The sequence below is a fragment of the Diceros bicornis genome, chromosome 41 (assembly GCF_020826845.1).
Source record: "Diceros bicornis minor isolate mBicDic1 chromosome 41, mDicBic1.mat.cur, whole genome shotgun sequence".
Classification (NCBI taxonomy): Eukaryota; Metazoa; Chordata; class Mammalia; order Perissodactyla; family Rhinocerotidae; genus Diceros; species Diceros bicornis.
The window spans coordinates 16081032-16102475 of record NC_080780.1 but is presented as its reverse complement, the minus strand read 5'-3'; positions in this window follow the sequence as shown (position 1 = coordinate 16102475).

Below are 21444 nucleotides of genomic sequence, written 5' to 3'. Positions count from 1 at the left end.
GCACATTCTCATTCAAAGTTGCAAGTTACTATGTAGGAACAAGTTTGTATAGGTATTTCAAAGTTGCCCAGAACTGAGCTAAACTTGGTATGTCTCCAACTCCTAGAAATAACTTCATGCCCCATCTCCCTTACTTCCAGCTAGTAAGGATCACATAATTCCTAACAAAGTTTTGACACAGATTCCCAATTCGGGCATTCAGAACATATAGCACGTTGCTGTAAGCAAGCACATTCTCATTCAAAGTTGCAAGTTACTATGTGGGAACAAGTTTGTATAGGTATTTCAAAGATGCCCAGGACTGAGCTAAATTTGGTATGTCTCCAACTCCTAGAAATAACTTCATGCCCCATCTCCCTTACTTCCAGCTAGTAAGGATCACATAATTCCTAACAAAGTTTTGACACAGATTCACAATTCGCGCATTCAGAACATATAGCACGTTGCTGTAAGCAAGCACATTCTCATTCAAAGTTGCAAGTTACTATGAGGGAACAAGTTTATAGGTATTTCAAATATGCCCAGAACTGAGCTAATCTTGGTATGTGTCCAACCTCTAGAAATAACTTCCTGCCCCAACACCCTTACTTCCAGCTAGTAAGGATCACATAATTCCTAACAATCATTTGACACAGATTCCCAATTCGGGCATTCAGAACATATAGCACGTTGCTGTAAGCAAGCACATTCTCATTCAAAGTTGCAAGTTACTATGTGGGAACAAGTTTGTATAGGTATTTCAAAGATGCCCAGGACTGAGCTAAATTTGGTATGTCTCCAACTCCTGGAAATAACTGCATGCCCCATCTCCCTTACTTCCAGCTAGTAAGGGTCACATAATTCCTAACAATGTTTTGACACAGATTCCCAATTCGGGCATTCAGAACATATAGCACGTTGCTGTAAGCAAGCACATTCTCATTCAAAGTTGCAAGATCCTATGAAGGAACAAGTTTATAGGTATTTCAAAGATGCCCAGAACTGAGCTTAACTTGGTATGTGTCCAACATCTAGAAATAACTTCCTGCCCCAACACCCTTACTTCCAGCTAGTAAGGATCACATACTTCCTAACAAACATTTGACACAGATTCCCAATTCGGGCATTCAGAACATATAGCACGTTGCTGTAAGCAAGCACATTCTCATTCAAAGTTGCAAGTTACTATGTAGGAACAAGTTTGTATAGGTATTTCAAAGATGCCCAGAAGTGAGCTAAACTTGGTATGTGTCCAACCTCTAGAAATAACTTCATGCCCCAACACCCTTACTTCCAGCTAGTAAGGATCACATAATTCCTAACAAAGTTTTGACACAGATTCCCAATTCTGGCATTCAGAACATATATCACATTGCTGTAAGCAAGCACATTCTCATTCAAATTTGCAAGTTACTATGTAGGAACAAGTTTGTATAGGTATTTCAAAGATGCACAGAACTGAGCTAAACTTGGTATGTCTCCAACTCCTAGACATAACTTCATGCCCCATCTCCCTTACTTCCAGCTAGTAAGGATCACATAATTTCTAAACAACTTTTGACACAGATTCCCAAATCGGGCATTCAGAACATATAGCACGTTGCTGTAAGCAAGCACATTCTCATTCAAAGTTGCAAGTTACTATGTAGGAACAAGTTTGTATAGGTATTTCAAAGATGCCCAGAACTGAGCTAAACGTTGTATGTCTCCAACTCCTAGAAATAACTTCATGCCCCATCTCCCTTACTTCCAGCTAGTAAGGATCACATAATTCCTAACAAAGTTTTGACACAGATTCCCAATTCGGGCATTCAGAACATATAGCACGTTGCTATAAGCAAGCACATTCTCATTCAAAGTTGCAAGTTACTATGTAGGAACAAGTTTGTATAGGTATTTCAAAGATGCCCAGAACTGAGCTAAACGTTGTATGTCTCCAACTCCTAGCAATAACTTCATGCCCCATCTCCCTTACTTCCAGCTAGTAAGGATCACATAATTCCTAAGAAACTTTTGACACAGATTCCCAATTCGGGCATTCAGAACATATAGCACGTTGCTGTAAGCAAGCACATTCTCATTCAAAGTTGCAAGTTACTATGTAGGAACAAGTTTGTATAGATATTTCAAAGATGCCCAGAACTGAGCTGAACTTGGTATGTCTCCAACTCCTAGAAATAACTTCATGCCCCATCTCCGTTACTTCCAGCTAGTAAGGATCACATAATTCCTAAGAAACTTTTGACACAGATTCCCAATTCGGGCATTCAGAACATATAGCACGTTGCTGTAAGCAAGCACATTCTCATTCAAAGTGGCAAGTTACTATGTAGGAACAAGTTTGTATAGGTATTTCAAAGATGCCCAGAACTGAGCTAAACTTGGTATGTCTCCAACTCCTAGAAATAACTTCATGCCCCATCTCCCTTACTTACACCTAGCAAGGATCACATAATTCCTAAGAAACTTTTGACACAGATTCCCAATTCGGGCATTCAGAACATATAGCACGTTGCTATAAGCAAGCACATTCTCATTCAAAGTTGCAAGTTACTATGTAGGAACAAGTTTGTATAGGTATTTCAAAGATGCCCAGAACTGAGCTAAACGTTGTATGTCTCCAACTCCTAGCAATAACTTCATGCCCCATCTCCCTTACTTCCAGCTAGTAAGGATCACATAATTCCTAAGAAACTTTTGACACAGATTCCCAATTCGGGCATTCAGAACATATAGCACGTTGCTGTAAGCAAGCACATTCTCATTCAAAGTTGCAAGTTACTATGTAGGAACAAGTTTGTATAGGTATTTCAAAGATGCCCAGAACTGAGCTAAACTTGGTATGTCTCCAACTCCTAGAAATAACTTCATGCCCCATCTCCCTTACTTCCCTCTATTAAGTATCACATAATTCCTAACAAAGTTTTGACACAGATTCCCAATTCGGGCATTCAGAACATACAGCACGTTGCTGTAAGCAAGCACATTCTCATTCAAAGTTGCAAGTTCCTATGTAGGAACAAGTTTGTATAGGTATTTCAATGATGCCCAGAACTGAGCTAAACTTGGCATGTGTCCAACTCCTAGAAATACTTCATGCCCCATCTCCCTTACTTCCAGCTAGTAAGGATCACATAATTCCTAACAAACTTTTGACACAGATTCCCAATTCGGGCATTCAGAACATATAGCACGTTGCTGTAAGCAAGCACATTCTCATTCAAAGTTGCAAGTTACTATGAAGGAACAAGTTTGTATAGGTATTTCAAAGATACCCAGGACTTAGCTAAACTTGGTATGTCTCCAACTCCTAGAAATAACTTCATGCCCCATCTCCCTTACTTCCAGCTAGTAAGGATCACATAATTCCTAACAACGTTTTGACACAGATCCCCAATTCGGGCATTCAGAACATATAGCACGTTGCTGTAAGCAAGCACATTCTCATTCAAAGTTGCAAGTTACTATGTAGGAACAAGTTTGTATAGGTATTTCAAAGATGCCCAGTACTGAGCTAAGGGTTGTGTTTCTTCAACTCCCAGAAATAACTTCATGCCCCATCTCCCTTCCTTCCAGCTAGTAAGGATCACATAATTCCTAAAAGATTTTTGACACAGATTCCCAATTCGGGCATTCAGAACATATAGCACGTTGCTGTAAGCAAGCACATTCTCATTCAAAGTTGCAAGTTACTATGTAGAAACAAGTTTGTATAGGTATTTCAAAGATGCCCAGAACTGAGCTAAACGTTGTATGTCTCCATCTCCTAGCAATAACTTCCTACCCCATATCCCTTACTTCCAGCTAGTAAGGATCACATAATTCCTAAGAAACTTTTGACACAGATTCCCAATTCGGGCATTCAGAACATGTAGCACGTTGCTGTAAGCAAGATCATTGTCATTCAAAGTTTCAAGTTACTATGTAGGAACAAGTCTGTATAGGTATTTCAAAGATGCCCAGAACTGAGCTAAACTTGGTATGTCTCCAACTGCTAGAAATAACTTCATGCCCCATCTCCCTTACTTCCAGCTAGTAAGGATGACATAATTCCTAACAAAGTTTTGACACAGATTCCCAATTCGGGCATTCAGAACATATAGCACGTTGCTGTAAGCAAGCACATTCTCATTCAAAGTTGCAAGTTACAATGTAGGAACAAGTTTGTATAGGTATTTCAAAGATGCCCAGAACTGAGCTAAACGTTGTGTGTCTCCAACTCCTAGAAATAACTTCATGCCCCACCTCCCTTACTTCCAGCTAGTAAGGATCACATAATTCGTAGCAAAGTTTTGACACAGATTCCCAGTTCGGGCATTCAGAACATATAGCACGTTGCTGTAAGCAAGCACATTCTCATTCAAAGTTGCAAGTTACTATGTAGGAACAAGTTTGTATAGGTATTTCAAAGTTGCCCAGAACTGAGCTAAACTTGGTATGTCTCCAACTCCTAGAAATAACTTCATGCCCCATCTCCCTTACTTCCAGCTAGTAAGGATCACATAATTCCTAACAAAGTTTTGACACAGATTCCCAATTCGGGCATTCAGAACATATAGCACGTTGCTGTAAGCAAGCACATTCTCATTCAAAGTTGCAAGTTACTATGTGGGAACAAGTTTGTATAGGTATTTCAAAGATGCCCAGGACTGAGCTAAATTTGGTATGTCTCCAACTCCTAGAAATAACTTCATGCCCCATCTCCCTTACTTCCAGCTAGTAAGGATCACATAATTCCTAACAAAGTTTTGACACAGATTCACAATTCGCGCATTCAGAACATATAGCACGTTGCTGTAAGCAAGCACATTCTCATTCAAAGTTGCAAGTTACTATGAGGGAACAAGTTTATAGGTATTTCAAATATGCCCAGAACTGAGCTAATCTTGGTATGTGTCCAACCTCTAGAAATAACTTCCTGCCCCAACACCCTTACTTCCAGCTAGTAAGGATCACATAATTCCTAACAATCATTTGACACAGATTCCCAATTCGGGCATTCAGAACATATAGCACGTTGCTGTAAGCAAGCACATTCTCATTCAAAGTTGCAAGTTACTATGTGGGAACAAGTTTGTATAGGTATTTCAAAGATGCCCAGGACTGAGCTAAATTTGGTATGTCTCCAACTCCTGGAAATAACTGCATGCCCCATCTCCCTTACTTCCAGCTAGTAAGGGTCACATAATTCCTAACAATGTTTTGACACAGATTCCCAATTCGGGCATTCAGAACATATAGCACGTTGCTGTAAGCAAGCACATTCTCATTCAAAGTTGCAAGATCCTATGAAGGAACAAGTTTATAGGTATTTCAAAGATGCCCAGAACTGAGCTAAACTTGGTATGTGTCCAACATCTAGAAATAACTTCCTGCCCCAACACCCTTACTTCCAGCTAGTAAGGATCACATACTTCCTAACAAACATTTGACACAGATTCCCAATTCGGGCATTCAGAACATATAGCACGTTGCTGTAAGCAAGCACATTCTCATTCAAAGTTGCAAGTTACTATGTAGGAACAAGTTTGTATAGGTATTTCAAAGATGCCCAGAAGTGAGCTAAACTTGGTATGTGTCCAACCTCTAGAAATAACTTCATGCCCCAACACCCTTACTTCCAGCTAGTAAGGATCACATAATTCCTAACAAAGTTTTGACACAGATTCCCAATTCTGGCATTCAGAACATATATCACATTGCTGTAAGCAAGCACATTCTCATTCAAATTTGCAAGTTACTATGTAGGAACAAGTTTGTATAGGTATTTCAAAGATGCACAGAACTGAGCTAAACTTGGTATGTCTCCAACTCCTAGACATAACTTCATGCCCCATCTCCCTTACTTCCAGCTAGTAAGGATCACATAATTTCTAAACAACTTTTGACACAGATTCCCAAATCGGGCATTCAGAACATATAGCACGTTGCTGTAAGCAAGCACATTCTCATTCAAAGTTGCAAGTTACTATGTAGGAACAAGTTTGTATAGGTATTTCAAAGATGCCCAGAACTGAGCTAAACGTTGTATGTCTAAAACTCCTAGAAATAACTTCATGCCCCATCTCCCTTACTTCCAGCTAGTAAGGATCACATAATTCCTAACAAAGTTTTGACACAGATTCCCAATTCGGGCATTCAGAACATATAGCACGTTGCTGTAAGCAAGCACATTCTCATTCAAAGTTGCAAGTCACTATGTAGGAACAAGTTTGTATAGGTATTTCAAATATGCCCAGAACTGAGCTAAACTTGGTATGTGTCCAACTCCTAGAAATAACTTATGCCCCAACTCCCTTACTTCCAGCTAGTAAGGATCACATAATTCCTAACAAAGTTTTGACACAGATTCCCAATTCGGGCATTCAGAACATATAGCACGTTGCTGTAAGCAAGCACATTCTCATTCAAAGTTGCAAGTTACTATGTAGGAACAAGTTTGTATAGGTATTTCAAAGATGCCCAGAACTGATCTAAACTTGGTATGTCTCGAACTCCTAGAAATAAATTCATGCCCCATCTCCCTTACTTCCAGCTAGTAAGGATCACATAATTCCTAACAAAGTTTTGACACAGATTCCCAATTCGGGCATTCAGAACATGTAGCACGTTGCTGTAAGCAAGCACATTCTCATTCAAAGTTGCAAATTTCTATGTAGGAACAGGTTTGTATAGGTATTTCAAAGATGCCGAGAACTGAGCTAAACTTGGTATGTCTCCAACTCCTAGAAATAACTTCATGCCCCATCTCCCTTACTTCCAGCTAGTAAGGATCACATATTTCCTAACAAAGTTTTGACACAGATTCCCAATTCGGGCATTCAGAACATATAGCACGTTGCTGTAAGCAAGCACATTCTCATTCAAAGTTGCAAGTTACTATGTAGGAACAAGTTTGTATAGGTATTTCAAAGAAGCCCAGAACTGAGCTAAACGTTGTATGTCTCCCACTCCTAGAAATAACTTCATGCCCCATCTCCCTTACTTCCATCTAGTAAGGATCACATAATTTCTAAGAAAGTTTTGACACAGATTCCCAATTCGGGCATTCAGAACATATAGCACGTTGCTGTAAGCAAGCACATTCTCATTCAAAGTTACAAGTTACTATGTAGGAACAAGTTTGTATAGGTATTTCAAAGATGCCCAGAACTGAGCTAAACGTTGTATGTCTCCAACTCCTAGAAATAACTTCATGCCCCATCTCCCTTACTTATAGCTAGTAAGGATCACATAATTTCTAACAATGTTTTGACACAGATTCCCAATTCGGGCATTCAGAACATATAGCACGTTGCTGTAAGCAAGCACATTCTCATTCAAAGTTGCAAGTTACTATGTAGGAACAAGTTTGTATAGGTATTTCAAAGATTCCCAGAACTGAGCTAAACGTTGTATGTCTCCAACTCCTAGAAATAACTTCATGACCCATCTCCCTTTCTTCCAGCTAGTAAGGATCACATAATTCCTAACAAAATTTTGACAAAGATTCCCAATTCGGGCATTCAGAACATATACCACGTTGCTGTAATCAAGCACATTCTCATTCAAAGTGGCAAGTTACTATGTAGGAACAAGTTTGTATAGGTATTTCAAATATGCCCAGAACTGAGCTAAACTTGGTATGTGTCCAACTCCTAGAAATAACTTATGCCCCAACTCCCTTACTTCCAGCTAGTAAGGATCACATAATTCCTAACAAAGTTTTGACACAGATTCCCAATTGGGGCATTCAGAACATATAGCACGTTGCTGTAAGCAAGCACATTCTCATTCAACCTTGCAAGTTACTATGTAGGAACAAGTTTGTATAGGTATTTGAAAGATGCCCAGAACTGAGCTAAACTTGGTATGTCTCCAACTCCTAGAAATAACTTCATGCCCCATCTCCCTTACTTCCAGCTCGTAAGGATCACATAATTCCTAACAAATTTTTGACACAGATTCCCAATTCGGGCATTCAGAACATATAGCACGTTGCTGTAAGCAAGCACATTCTCATTCAAAGTTGCAAGTTACTATGTAGGAACAAGTTTGTATAGGTATTTCAAAGATGCCCAGAACTGAGCTAAACGTTGTGTGTCTCCAACTCCTAGAAATAACTTCATGCCCCATCTCCCTTACTTCCAGCTAGTAAGGATCACATAATTCCTAACAAAGTTTTGACACAGATTCCCAATTCGGGCATTCAGAACATGTAGCACGTTGATGTAAGCAAGCACATTCTCATTCAAAGTTGCAAGATACTATGTAGGAACAAGCTTGTATAGGTATTTCAAAGATGCCCAGAACTGAGCTAAACGTTGTATGTCTCCAACTCCTAGAAATTTCTTCATGCCCCATCTCCCTTACTTCCAGCTAGTAAGGATCACATAATTCCTAACAAAGTTTTGACACAGATTCCCAATTCGGGCATTCAGAACATGTAGCACGTTGCTGTAAGCAAGCACATTCTCATTCAAAGTTGCAAATTTCTATGTAGGAACAGGTTTGTATAGGTATATCAAAGATGCCCCGAACGGAGCTAAACTTGGTATGTCTCCAACTCCTAGAAATAACTTCATGCCCCATCTCCCTTACTTACAGCTAGTGAGGATCACATAATTCCTAACAATGTTTTGACACAGATTCCCAATTCGGGCATTCAGAACATATAGCACGTTGCTGTAAGCAAGCACATTCTCATTCAAAGTTGCAAGTTACTATGTAGGAACAAGTTTGTATAGGTCTTTCAAAGAAGCCCAGAACTGAGCTAAACGTTGTATGTCTCCAACTCCTAGAAATAACTTCATGCCCCATCTCCCTTACGTCCATCTAGTAAGGTTCACATAATTCCTAACATAGTTTTGACACAGATTCCCAATTCGGGCATTCAGAACATATAGCACGTTGCTGTAAGCAAGCACATTCTCATTCAATGTTACAAGTTACTATGTAGGAACAAGTTTGTATAGGTATTTCAAAGAAGCCCAGAACTGAGCTAAACATTGTATGTCTCCAACTCCTAGAAATAACTTCATGCCCCATCTCCCTTACTTCCAGCTAGTAAGGATCACATAATTTCTAACAAAGTTTTGACACAGATTCCCAATTCAGGCATTCAGAACATATAGCACGTTGCTGTAAGCAAGCACATTCTCATTCAAAGTTGCAAGTTACTATGTAGGAACAAGTTTGTATAGGTATTTCAAAGAAGCCCAGAACTGAGCTAAACGTTGTATGTCTCCAACTTCTAGAAATAACTTCATGCCCCAACTCCCTTACTTCCATCTAGTAAGGATCACATAATTTCTAAGAAAGTTTTGACACAGATTCCCAATTCGGGCATTCAGAACATATAGCACGTTGCTGTAAGCAAGCACATTCTCATTCAAAGTTACAAGTTACTATGTAGGAACAAGTTTGTATAGGTATTTCAAAGATACCCAGAACTGAGCTAAACGTTGTATGTCTCCAACTCATAGAAATAACTTCATGCCCCATCTCCCTTACTTCCAGCTAGTAATGATCACATAATTCCTAACAAAATTTTGACACAGATTCCCAATTCGGGCATTCAGAACATATAGCACGTTGCTGTAATCAAGCACATTCTCATTCAAAGTGGCAAGTTACTATGTAGGAACAAGTTTGTATAGGTATTTCAAATATGCCCAGAACTGAGCTAAACTTGGTATGTGTCCAACTCCTAGAAATAACTTATGCCCCAACTCCCTTACTTCCAGCTAGTAAGGATCACATAATTCCTAACAAACTTTTGACACAGATTCCCAATTGGGGCATTCAGAACATATAGCACGTTGCTGTAAGCAAGCACATTCTCATTCAACCTTGCAAGTTACTATGTAGGAACAAGTTTGTATAGGTATTTGAAAGATGCCCAGAACTGAGCTAAACTTGGTATGTCTCCAACTCCTAGAAATAACTTCATGCCCCATCTCCCTTACTTCCAGCTCGTAAGGATCACATAATTCCTAACAAATTTTTGACACAGATTCCCAATTCGGGCATTCAGAACATATAGCACGTTGCTGTAAGCAAGCACATTTTCATTCAAAGTTGCAAGTTACTATGTAGGAACAAGTTTGTATAGGTATTTCAAAGATGCCCAGAACTGAGCTAAACGTTGTGTGTCTCCAACTCCTAGAAATAACTTCATGCCCCATCTCCCTTACTTCCAGCTAGAAAGGATCACATAATTCCTAACAAAGTTTTGACACAGATTCCCAATTCGGGCATTCAGAACATGTAGCACGTTGATGTAAGCAAGCACATTCTCATTCAAAGTTGCAAGATACTATGTAGGAACAAGCTTGTATAGGTATTTCAAAGATGCCCAGAACTGAGCTAAACGTTGTATGTCTCCAACTCCTAGAAATTTCTTCATGCCCCATCTCCCTTACTTCCAGCTAGTAAGGATCACATAATTCCTAACAAAGTTTAGACACAGATTCCCAATTCGGGCATTCAGAACATGTAGCAAGTTGCTGTAAGCAAGCACATTCTCATTCAAAGTTGCAAATTTCTATGTAGGAACAGGTTTGTATAGGTATATCAAAGATGCCCCGAACGGAGCTAAACTTGGTATGTCTCCAACTCCTAGAAATAACTTCATGCCCCATCTCCCTTACTTACAGCTAGTGAGGATCACATAATTCCTAACAATGTTTTGACACAGATTCCCAATTCGGGCATTCAGAACATATAGCACGTTGCTGTAAGCAAGCACATTCTCATTCAAAGTTGCAAGTTACTATGTAGGAACAAGTTTGTATAGGTCTTTCAAAGAAGCCCAGAACTGAGCTAAACCTTGTATGTCTCCAACTCCTAGAAATAACTTCATGCCCCATCTCCCTTACGTCCATCTAGTAAGGTTCACATAATTCCTAACATAGTTTTGACACAGATTCCCAATTCGGGCATTCAGAACATATAGCACGTTGCTGTAAGCAAGCACATTCTCATTCAAAGTTACAAGTTACTATGTAGGAACAAGTTTGTATAGGTATTTCAAAGAAGCCCAGAACTGAGCTAAACGTTGTATGTCTCCAACTTCTAGAAATAACTTCATGCCCCAACTCCCTTACTTCCATCTAGTAAGGATCACATAATTTCTAAGAAAGTTTTGACACAGATTCCCAATTCGGGCATTCAGAACATATAGCACGTTGCTGTAAGCAAGCACATTCTCATTCAAAGTTACAAGTTACTATGTAGGAACAAGTTTGTATAGGTATTTCAAAGATACCCAGAACTGAGCTAAACATTGCATGTCTCCAACTCCTAGAAATAACTTCATGCCCCATCTCCCTTACTTCCAGCTAGAAATGATCACATAATTCCTAACAAAATTTTGACACAGATTCCCAATTCGGGCATTCAGAACATATAGCACGTTGCTGTAATCAAGCACATTCTCATTCAAAGTGGCAAGTTACTATGTAGGAACAAGTTTGTATAGGTATTTCAAATATGCCCAGAACTGAGCTAAACTTGGTATGTGTCCAACTCCTAGAAATAACTTATGCCCCAACTCCCTTACTTCCAGCTAGTAAGGATCACATAATTCCTAACAAAGTTTTGACACAGATTCCCAATTGGGGCATTCAGAACATATAGCACGTTGCTGTAAGCAAGCACATTCTCATTCAACCTTGCAAGTTACTATGTAGGAACAAGTTTGTATAGGTATTTGAAAGATGCCCAGAACTGAGCTAAACTTGGTATGTCTCCAACTCCTAGAAATAACTTCATGCCCCATCTCCCTTACTTCCAGCTCGTAAGGATCACATAATTCCTAACAAATTTTTGACACAGATTCCCAATTCGGGCATTCAGAACATATAGCACGTTTCTGTAAGCAAGCACATTCTCATTCAAAGTTGCAAGTTACTATGTAGGAACAAGTTTGTATAGGTATTTCAAAGATGCCCAGAACTGAGCTAAACGTTGTGTGTCTCCAACTCCTAGAAATAACTTCATGCCCCATCTCCCTTACTTCCAGCTAGTAAGGATCACATAATTCCTAACAAAGTTTTGACACAGATTCCCAATTCGGGCATTCAGAACATGTAGCACGTTGATGTAAGCAAGCACATTCTCATTCAAAGTTGCAAGATACTATGTAGGAACAAGCTTGTATAGGTATTTCAAAGATGCCCAGAACTGAGCTAAACGTTGTATGTCTCCAACTCCTAGAAATTTCTTCATGCCCCATCTCCCTTACTTCCAGCTAGTAAGGATCACATAATTCCTAACAAAGTTTTGACACAGATTACCAATTCGGGCATTCAGAACACGTAGCACGTTGCTGTAAGCAAGCACATTCTCATTCAAAGTTGCAAATTTCTATGTAGGAACAGGTTTGTATAGGTATATCAAAGATGCCCCGAACGGAGCTAAACTTGGTATGTCTCCAACTCCTAGAAATAACTTCATGCACCATCTCCCTTACTTCCAGCTAGTAAGGATCACATAATTCCTAACAAAGTTTGACGCAGATTCCCAATTCGGGCATTCAGACCATATAGCACGTTGCTGTAAGCAAGCACATTCTCATTCAATGTTGCAAGTTACTATGTAGGAACAAGTTTCTATAGGTATTTCAAAGATGCCCAGAACTGAGCTAAAGTGGGTATGTCTCCAACTCCTAGAAATAACTTCATGCCCCATCTCCCTTACTTACAGCTAGTAAGGATCACATAATTCCTAACAATGTTTTGACACAGATTCCCAATTCGGGCATTCAGAACATATAGCACGTTGCGGTTAAGCAAGCACATTCTCATTCAAAGTTGCAAGTTACTATGTAGGAACAAGTTTGTATAGGTCTTTCAAAGAAGCCCAGAACTGAGCTAAACGTTGTATGTCTCCAACTCCTAGAAATAACTTCATGCCCCATCTCCCTTACGTCCATCTAGTAAGGTTCACATAATTCCTAACATAGTTTTGACACAGATTCCCAATTCGGGCATTCAGAACACATAGCACGTTGCTGTAAGCAAGCACATTCTCATTCAAAGTTACAAGTTACTATGTAGGAACAAGTTTGTATAGGTATTTCAAAGATGCCCAGAACTGAGCTAAACGTTGTATGTCTCCAACTGCTAGAAATAACTTCATGCCCCATCTCCCTTACTTCCAGCTAGTAAGGATCACATAATTTCTAACAAAGTTTTGACACAGATTCCCAATTCAGGCATTCAGAACATATAGCACGTTGCTGTAAGCAAGCACATTCTCATTCAAAGTTGCAAGTTACTATGTAGGAACAAGTTTGTATAGGTATTTCAAAGAAGCCTAGAACTGAGCTAAACGTTGTATGTCTCCAACTTCTAGAAATAACTTCATGCCCCAACTCCCTTACTTCCATCTAGTAAGGATCACATAATTTCTAAGAAAGTTTTGACACAGATTCCCAATTCGGGCATTCAGAACATATAGCACGTTGCTGTAAGCAAGCACATTCTCATTCAAAGTTACAAGTTACTATGTAGGAACAAGTTTGTATAGGTATTTCAAAGATACCCAGAACTGAGCTAAACGTTGTATGTCTCCAACTCCTAGAAATAACTTCATGCCCCATCTCCCTTACTTCCAGCTAGAAATGATCACATAATTCCTAACAAAATTTTGACACAGATTCCCAATTCGGGCATTCAGAACATATAGCACGTTGCTGTAATCAAGCACATTCTCATTCAAAGTGGCAAGTTACTATGTAGGAACAAGTTTGTATAGGTATTTCAAATATGCCCAGAACTGAGCTAAACTTGGTATGTGTCCAACTCCTAGAAATAACTTATGCCCCAACTCCCTTACTTCCAGCTAGTAAGGATCACATAATTCCTAACAAAGTTTTGACACAGATTCCCAATTGGGGCATTCAGAACATATAGCACGTTGCTGTAAGCAAGCACATTCTCATTCAACCTTGCAAGTTACTATGTAGGAACAAGTTTGTATAGGTATTTGAAAGATGCCCAGAACTGAGCTAAACTTGGTATGTCTCCAACTCCTAGAAATAACTTCATGCCCCATCTCCCTTACTTCCAGCTCGTAAGGATCACATAATTCCTAACAAATTTTTGACACAGATTCCCAATTCGGGCATTCAGAATATATAGCACGTTTCTGTAAGCAAGCACATTCTCATTCAAAGTTGCAAGTTACTATGTAGGAACAAGTTTGTATAGGTATTTCAAAGATGCCCAGAACTGAGCTAAACGTTGTGTGTCTCCAACTCCTAGAAATAACTTCATGCCCCATCTCCCTTACTTCCAGCTAGTAAGGATCACATAATTCCTAACAAAGTTTTGACACAGATTCCCAATTCGGGCATTCAGAACATGTAGCACGTTGATGTAAGCAAGCACATTCTCATTCAAAGTTGCAAGATACTATGTAGGAACAAGCTTGTATAGGTATTTCAAAGATGCCCAGAACTGAGCTAAACGTTGTATGTCTCCAACTCCTAGAAATTTCTTCATGCCCCATCTCCCTTACTTCCAGCTAGTAAGGATCACATAATTCCTAACAAAGTTTTGACACAGATTACCAATTCGGGCATTCAGAACATGTAGCACGTTGCTGTAAGCAAGCACATTCTCATTCAAAGTTGCAAATTTCTATGTAGGAACAGGTTTGTATAGGTATATCAAAGATGCCCCGAACGGAGCTAAACTTGGTATGTCTCCAACTCCTAGAAATAACTTCATGCACCATCTCCCTTACTTCCAGCTAGTAAGGATCACATAATTCCTAACAAAGTTTGACGCAGATTCCCAATTCGGGCATTCAGACCATATAGCACGTTGCTGTAAGCAAGCACATTCTCATTCAATGTTGCAAGTTACTATGTAGGAACAAGTTTCTATAGGTATTTCAAAGATGCCCAGAACTGAGCTAAAGTGGGTATGTCTCCAACTCCTAGAAATAACTTCATGCCCCATCTCCCTTACTTACAGCTAGTAAGGATCACATAATTCCTAACAATGTTTTGACACAGATTCCCAATTCGGGCATTAAGAACATATAGCACGTTGCGGTTAAGCAAGCACATTCTCATTCAAAGTTGCAAGTTACTATGTAGGAACAAGTTTGTATAGGTCTTTCAAAGAAGCCCAGAACTGAGCTAAACGTTGTATGTCTCCAACTCCTAGAAATAACTTCATGCCCCATCTCCCTTACGTCCATCTAGTAAGGTTCACATAATTCCTAACATAGTTTTGACACAGATTCCCAATTCGGGCATTCAGAACACATAGCACGTTGCTGTAAGCAAGCACATTCTCATTCAAAGTTACAAGTTACTATGTAGGAACAAGTTTGTATAGGTATTTCAAAGATGCCCAGAACTGAGCTAAACGTTGTATGTCTCCAACTCCTAGAAATAACTTCATGCCCCATCTCCCTTACTTCCAGCTAGTAAGGATCACATAATTTCTAACAAAGTTTTGACACAGATTCCCAATTCAGGCATTCAGAACATATAGCACGCTGCTGTAAGCAAGCACATTCTCATTCAAAGTTGCAAGTTACTATGTAGGAACAAGTTTGTATAGGTATTTCAAAGAAGCCCAGAACTGAGCTAAACGTTGAATGTCTCCAACTTCTAGAAATAACTTCATGCCCCAACTCCCTTACTTCCATCTAGTAAGGATCACATAATTTCTAAGAAAGTTTTGACACAGATTCCCAATTCGCGCATTCAGAACATATAGCACGTTGCTGTAAGCAAGCACATTCTCATTCAAAGTTACAAGTTACTATGTAGGAACAAGTTTGTATAGGTATTTCAAAGATACCCAGAACTGAGCTAAACGTTGTATGTCTCCAACTCCTAGAAATAACATCATGCCCCATCTCCCTTACTTCCAGCTAGTAAGGATCACATAATTTCTAACAAAGTTTTGACACAGATTCCCAAATCGGGCATTCAGAACATATAGCACGTTGCTGTAAGCAAGCACATTCTCATTCAAAGTTGCAAGTTACTATGTAGGAACAAGTTTGTATAGGTCTTTCAAAGATGCCCAGAACTGAGCTAAACGTTGTATGTCTCCAACTCCTAGAAATAACTTCATGCCCCATCTCCCTTACGTCCATCTAGTAAGGTTCACATAATTCCTAACATAGTTTTGACACAGATTCCCAATTCGGGCATTCAGAACACATAGCACGTTGCTGTAAGCAAGCACATTCTCATTCAAAGTTACAAGTTACTATGTAGGAACAAGTTTGTATAGGTATTTGAAAGATGCCCAGAACTGAGCTAAACGTTGTATGTCTCCAACTCCTAGAAATAACTTCATGCCCCATCTCCCTTACTTCCAGCTAGTAAGGATCACATAATTTCTAACAAAGTTTTGACACAGATTCCCAATTCAGGCATTCAGAACATATAGCACGTTGCTGTAAGCAAGCACATTCTCATTCAAAGTTGCAAGTTACTATGTAGGAACAAGTTTGTATAGGTATTTCAAAGAAGCCCAGAACTGAGCTAAACGTTGCATGTCTCCAACTTCTAGAAATAAGTTCATGCCCCAACTCCCTTACTTCCATCTAGTAAGGATCACATAATTTCTAAGAAAGTTTTGACACAGATTCCCAATTCGGGCATTCAGAACATATAGCACGTTGCTGTAAGCAAGCACATTCTCATTCAAAGTTACAAGTTACTATGTAGGAACAAGTTTGTATAGGTATTTCAAAGATACCCAGAACTGAGCTAAACGTTGTATGTCTCCAACTCCTAGAAATAACTTCATGCCCCATCTCCCTTACTTCCAGCTAGTAAGGATCACATAATTTCTAACAAAGTTTTGACACAGATTCCCAAATCGGGCATTCAGAACATATAGCACGTTGCTGTAAGCAAGCACATTCTCATTCAAAGTTGCAAGTTACTATGTAGGAACAAGTTTGTATAGGTATTTCAAAGATGCCCAGAACTGAGCTAAACATTGTATGTCTCCAACTCCTAGAAATAACATCATGCCCCATCTCCCTTACTTCCAGCAAGTAAGGATCACATAATTCCTAACAAAGTTTTGACACAGATTCCCAATTCGGGCATTCAGAACATATAGCACGTTGCTGTAAGCAAGCACATTCTCATTCAAAGTTGCAAGTCACTATGTAGGAACAAGTTTGTATAGGTATTTGAAATATGCCCAGAACTGAGCTAAACTTGGTATGTGTCCAACTCCTAGAAATAACTTATGCCCCAACTCCCTTACTTCCAGCTAGTAAGGATCACATAATTCCTAACAAAGTTTTGACACAGATTCCCAATTCGGGCATTCAGAACATATAGCACGTTGCTGTAAGCAAGCACATTCTCATTCAAAGTTGCAAGTTACTATGTAGGAACAAGTTTGTATAGGTATTTCAAAGATGCCCAGAACTGATCTAAACTTGGTATGTCTCCAACTCCTAGAAATAAATTCATGCCCCATCTCCCTTACTTCCATTTAGTAAGGATCACATAATTCCGAACAAAGTTTTGACACAGATTCCCAATTCGGGCATTCAGAACATGTAGCACGTTGCTGTAAGCAAGCACATTCTCATTCAAAGTTGCAAATTTCTATTTAGGAACAGGTTTGTATAGGTATTTCAAAGATGCCGAGAACTGAGCTAAACTTGGTATGTCTCCAACTCCTAGAAATAACTTCATGCCCCATCTCCCTTACGTCCAGCTAGTAAGGATCACATAATTCCTAACAAAGTTTTGACACAGATTCCCAATTCGGGCATTCAGAACATGTATCACGTTGCTGTAAGCAAGCACATTCTCATTCAAAGTTGCAAGTTACTATGTAGGAACAAGTTTGTATAGGTATTTCAAAGAAGCCCAGAACTGAGCTAAACGTTGTATGTATCCCACTCCTAGAAATAACTTCATGCCCCATCTCCCTTACTTCCATCTAGTAAGGATCACATAATTTCTAAGAAAGTTTTGACACAGATTCCCAATTCGGTCATTCAGAACATATAGCACGTTGCTGTAAGCAAGCACATTCTCATTCAAAGTTACAAGTTACTATGTAGGAACAAGTTTGTATAGGTATTTCAAAGATGCCCAGAACTGAGCTAAACGTTGTATGTCTCCAACTCCTAGAAATAACTTCATGCCCCATCTGCCTTACTTATAGCTAGTAAGGATCACATAATTTCTAACAATGTTTTGACACAGATTCCCAATTCGGGCATTCAGAACATATAGCACGTTGCTGTAAGCAAGCACATTCTCATTCAAAGTTGCAAGTTACTATGTAGGAACAAGTTTGTATAGGTATTTCAAAGATTCCCAGAACTGAGCTAAACGTTGTATGTCTCCAACTCCTAGAAATAACTTCATGCCCCATCTCCCTTACTTCCAGCTAGTAAGGATCACATAATTCCTAACAAAATTTTGACACAGATTCCCAATTCGGGCATTCAGAACATATAGCACGTTGCTGTAATCAAGCACATTCTCATTGAAAGTGGCAAGTTACTATGTAGGAACAAGTTTGTATAGGTATTTCAAATATGCCCAGAACTGAGCTAAACTTGGTATGTGTCCAACTCCTAGAAATAACTTATGCCCCAACTCCCTTACTTCCAGCTAGTAAGGATCACATAATTCCTAACAAAGTTTTGACACAGATTCCCAATTGGGGCATTCAGAACATATAGCACGTTGCTGTAAGCAAGCACATTCTCATTCAAAGTGGCAAGTTACTATGTAGGAACAAGTTTGTATAGGTATTTGAAAGATGCCCAGAACTGAGCTAAACTTGGTATGTCTCCAACTCCTAGAAATAACTTCATGCCCCATCTCCCTTACTTCCAGCTCGTAAGGATCACATAATTCCTAACAAATTTTTGACACAGATTCCCAATTCGGGCATTCAGAACATATAGCACGTTGCTGTAAGCAAGCACATTCTCATTCAAAGTTGCAAGTTACTATGTAGGAACAAGTTTGTATGGGTATTTCAAAGTTGCCCAGAACTGAGCTAAACGTTGTGTGTCTCCAACTCCTAGAAATAACTTCATGCCCCATCTCCCTTACTTCCAGCTAGTAAGGATCACATAATTCCTAACAAAGTTTTGACACAGATTCCCAATTCGGGCATTCAGAACATGTAGCACGTTGATGTAAGCAAGCACATTCTCATTCAAAGTTGCAAGATACTATGTAGGAACAAGCTTGTATAGGTATTTCAAAGATGCCCAGAACTGAGCTAAACGTTGTATGTCTCCAACTCCTAGAAATAACTTCATGCCCCATCTCCCTTACTTCCAGCTAGTAAGTATCACATAATTCCTAACAAAGTTTTGACACAGATTCCCAATTCGGGCATTCAGAACATGTAGCACGTTGCTGTAAGCAAGCACATTCTCATTCAAAGTTGCAAATTTCTATGTAGGAACAGGTTTGTATAGGTATATCAAAGATGCCCCGAACGGAGCTAAACTTGGTATGTCTCCAACTCCTAGAAATAACTTCATGCACCATCTCCCTTACTTCCAGCTAGTAAGGATCACATAATTCCTAACAAAGTTTGACGCAGATTCCCAATTCGGGCATTCAGACCATATAGCACGTTGCTGTAAGCAAGCACATTCTCATTCAATGTTGCAAGTTACTATGTAGGAACAAGTTTCTATAGGTATTTCAAAGATGCCCAGAACTGAGCTAAAGTGGGTATGTCTCCAACTCCTAGAAATAACTTCATGCCCCATCTCCCTTACTTACAGCTAGTAAGGATCACATAATTCCTAACAATGTTTTGAAACAGATTCCCAATTCGGGCATTCAGAACATATAGCACGTTGCTGTAAGCAAGCACATTCTCATTCAAAGTTGCAAGTTACTATGTAGGAACAAGTTTGTATAGGTCTTTCAAAGAAGCCCAGAACTGAGCTAAACGTTGTATGTCTCCAACTCCTAGAAATAACTTCATGCCCCATCTCCCTTACGTCCATCTAGTAAGGTTCACATAATTCCTAACACAGTTTTGACACAGATTCCCAATTCGGGCATTCAGAACATATAGCACGTTGCTGTAAGCAAGCACATTCTCATTCAAAGTTACAAGTTACTATGTAGGAACAAGTTTGTATAGGTATTTCAAAGATGCCCAGAACTGAGCTAAACGTTGTATGTCTCCAACTCCTAGAAATAACTTCATGCCCCATCTCCCTTACTTCCAGCTAGTAAGGATCACATAATTTCTAACAAAGTTTTGACACAGATTCCCAATTCAGGCATTCAGAACATATAGCACGTTGCTGTAAGCAAGCACATTCTCATTCAAAGTTGCAAGTTACTATGTAGGAACAAGTTTGTATAGGTATTTCAAAGATGCCCAGAACTGAGCAAACGTTGTATGTCTCCAACTCCTAGAAATAACTTCATGCCCCATCTCCCTTACTTCCAGCTAGTAAGGATCACATAATTCCTAACAAAATTTGGACACAGATTCCCAATTTGGGCATTAAGAACATATAGCACGTTGCTGTAAGCAAGCACATTCTCATTCAAAGTTGCAAGTTACTATGTAGGAACAAGTTTGTATAGGTATTTTAAAGATGCCCAGAACTGAGCTAAACGTTGTATGTCTCCAACTCCTAGAAATAACATATGCCCCAACTCCCTTACTTCCAGCTAGTAAGGATCACATAATTCCTAACAAAGTTTTGACACAGATTCCCAATTCGGGCATTCAGAACATGTAGCACGTTGATGTAAGCAAGCACATTCTCATTCAAAGTTGCAAGATACTATGTAGGAACAAGCTTGTATAGGTATTTCAAAGATGCCCAGAACTGAGCTAAACGTTGTATGTCTCCAACTCCTAGAAATTTCTTCATGCCCCATCTCCCTTACTTCCAGCTAGTAAGGATCACATAATTCCTAACAAAGTTTTGACACAGATTCCCAATTCGGGCATTCAGAACATATAGCACGTTGCTGTAAGCAAGCACATTCTCATTCAAAGTGGCAAGTTACTATGTAGGAACAAGTTTGTATAGGTATTTCAAAGATGCCCAGAACTGAGCTAAACTTGGTATGTATCCAACTCCTAGAAATAACTTCATGCCCCATCTCCCTTACTTCCAGCTAGTAAATATCACATAATTCCTAACAAAGTTTTGACACAGATTCCCAATTCGGGCATTCAGAACATATAGCACGTTGCTGTAAGCAAGCACATTCTCATTCAAAGTTGCAAGTTACTATGTAGGAACAAGTTTGTATAGGTATTTCAAAGATGCCCAGAACTGAGCTAAACGTTGTGTGTCTCCAACTCCTAGAAATAACTTCATGCCCCAACTCCCGTACTTCCAGCTAGTAAGGATCACAAAATTCCTAACAAAGTTTTGACACAGATTCCCAAATCGGGCATTCAGAACATATAGCACGTTGCTGTAAGCAAGCACATTCTCATTCAAAGTTGCAAGTTACTA